The 2665-nt window shown below is 36.9% G+C and overlaps 1 pseudogene; it reads left to right on the top strand.

The window, feature by feature from the left end:
• LOC108361060 (uncharacterized) overlaps positions 1–2448 on the top strand; it is an 8454-nt pseudogene extending 6006 nt beyond the window's left edge.
• The last annotated feature ends 217 nt before the right edge of the window (positions 2449–2665 follow it).

Genomic DNA, 2665 nt, shown 5'->3' with positions numbered 1-2665 from the left:
TTTTTCTTTCGTCTGTCGATTTTAGAACTGGTTCGGAACTATAGAATTTAGGACTAGTTCGGAACTATCGAAAAAGGGATGCAGCGGGGGGCAATTGACACTTCCTAGGACATCGCCATGTTAAATTCGCCAGTTGCTTGTATGCAAAAGAGATTTATGGCGAACCAGTACTGGGTCTAAATGTACTAGAAGTGCCCCAGTTCAGAACTAGAGATTTTCCCCACAGGGTACAAATACGTTGACGAGATACTATCACAAATATACCCAAATGCAAAGTTTGTAATGACTGATAACAAGTCAACATTTACTGGCATATGTGCACAACAAATATACAAGCGACTACAAATAACGCATACCAAAACTCCAGCCTATCATTCGACAACAAACGGTCAAGTTGAACGAACGCATAGCACGATAATCGAACTAGCAAAAGTTTTGGCACACCAACACAGTTCAGCACCTGACGAACAGATATTCGAAGCAGTCCGACAATACAACAAGACAATCCATTCTGTGACCAACGAGAAACCCGAGGACGTGTTCTTCAATCAAAGGGGGTATCCTGACATGAAAGAGCGTCTTCAATAAAACCAAGAGAGGGTTTTGCGATACCACAACCGCAATCGCAAACAGCTGAACTACAAAGAAGGAGACGTAATATATTCAAAAACGCATAGACGGAAAAAACGTAAAAAAGTACGCGAAACATACAGTCAAAAAAGACAACGGAGAAACATTAACGACCAATAAAAGAGTCATTATCCATAAGGACAATATCAGTGTAAAGGCATGTACGGAATAGTATTTACCTTACTTTTCTCTATCGCACTCTGCGACAATATAATAGATTTAACCAATAGGAAATATGTACTAGTAGAAACAGATCCTGTTTACATTTATCAGGATACAGCTTTTCTGTATCACATATCTAATCTTTCAAAAATAATCGCACCATACGAAAGTATAATGAAATCATCATACAATCTAGAAAACCAACCCGATACTCAAACTTTAGTGAACAAATTCGAAACTCTAAAAAATTAACTCATTCCAAATATTTATAGACCCAAAAGATCACTTAACTTTCTTGGCTCCGTGTTAAAATTCATCACTGGCACACCCGACCATGATGACCTTGTAGAAATCAAAAATTCACTTAATATGCTAATAGAAAATAATAATAAGCAAAAAACAATTAACTCCCAGTTCGAAAGAATCCTCGAAACCCTTGATCCCAAAGCAATGAAAACATTGTTATATCAGAAGTTTATGATGAACTCCANCGACCATGATGACCTTGTAGAAATCAAAAGTTCACTTAATATGCTAATAGAAAATAATAATAAGCAAAAAACAATTAACTCCCAGTTCGAAAGAATCCTCGAAACCCTTGATCCCAAAGCAATGAAAACATTGTTATATCAGAAGTTTATGATGAACTCCAATCAATAACGAACACTATAAATTTTGCGAAAACTAATAATTTTTATTCTGGCACATTATAAACTATAAAAATATTAGAAGACAAATCAGCCCAATGCGAAATAATCCATGAAAATAATGCTCCACTTCGCATCCTAGAAAATGGATACATTTTGACAGATTACAAGCATACTTGGAACATCATGCATATATCAGGCCCTAAATTGATACACTTTAAGGAATCCACAAACATCGATGATATCACGTATTACAATCATCAACGACACCTCAAAGAAATCATACACAATCAACATAGCGAAAAACTTGAAGTACTCCGCATCCTTTCCTCAAACTCAATCTACAAATTCAGCAATATCCAAAAACTCTCAACATTTTTGATAACTATTGGAGAAAACCCAGTACAGACTACGTTCTTCATCATAATGGGATTCCTTACTGTAGTAGTCATCACTTATGGTATGGTACACCTCTGCCGATCCCACGAAAATAGAAGAACGCTTCACAGCCAAAGGCAAATTGACGAATTATACGAGATCGAAATGAACCGTCTTCAACAGCAACTCGTAGCAGCGTAGCGAGGACGCTCCGTTTTAAGGAGGAGGGGAGTTAACGACATAGCCTCACTGCAGGTCACGTACACCATGATAAGCGCTTACTTGTAAACAACATCAAAACAATAGAACTTGCACGAACTGCAACGGACGAACATTGGAATAATAGAAATGCACTATCACTACACCAAATAACATACAACAACCCAAACAAACAATAAAAACCCAAATAGTTTACTAGTAGATAAGTAAACAGTAAATAACCGGCTTCTTAATAGTTACTGCGATAACAACCGACGCATCTCAATAGTATAAGTAGCACTAAGATTTATGTAAACAGGTCAGTCTAAAGAATATAATTAAAGAACACGCACTTCAGCGTAGTAAATAAATATATGTTTTTTAGTCTCATATCGTAAAGTGATATTAACTAGCGCATGGAATGGGACAACAAGACGGATTTGAAGGCTTATGGTACCGACAGCGTAATTAATTGTGACTGCCTGCAACTAGGAAAAGTCGAGCTCAACTCAGTGGCGTAGCCAGGGGGGGAGGATTTGGGGGGATAGACCCTCCCCCTTCGTCAGTGAAATGAAACTTTTTATTTTTGAATTAATAACACAATACTATTTTACCCTTCCGATTTATAATTTTTTTATTTCAGACTGATG

The sequence above is a fragment of the Rhagoletis zephyria genome, unplaced genomic scaffold (genome assembly GCF_001687245.7).
Source record: "Rhagoletis zephyria isolate East Lansing unplaced genomic scaffold, Rhagoletis_zephyria_1.1 Rzeph_scaffold_00690, whole genome shotgun sequence".
Taxonomy (NCBI): domain Eukaryota; kingdom Metazoa; phylum Arthropoda; class Insecta; order Diptera; family Tephritidae; genus Rhagoletis; species Rhagoletis zephyria.
This window is presented reverse-complemented; position numbering and strand designations above follow the sequence as displayed.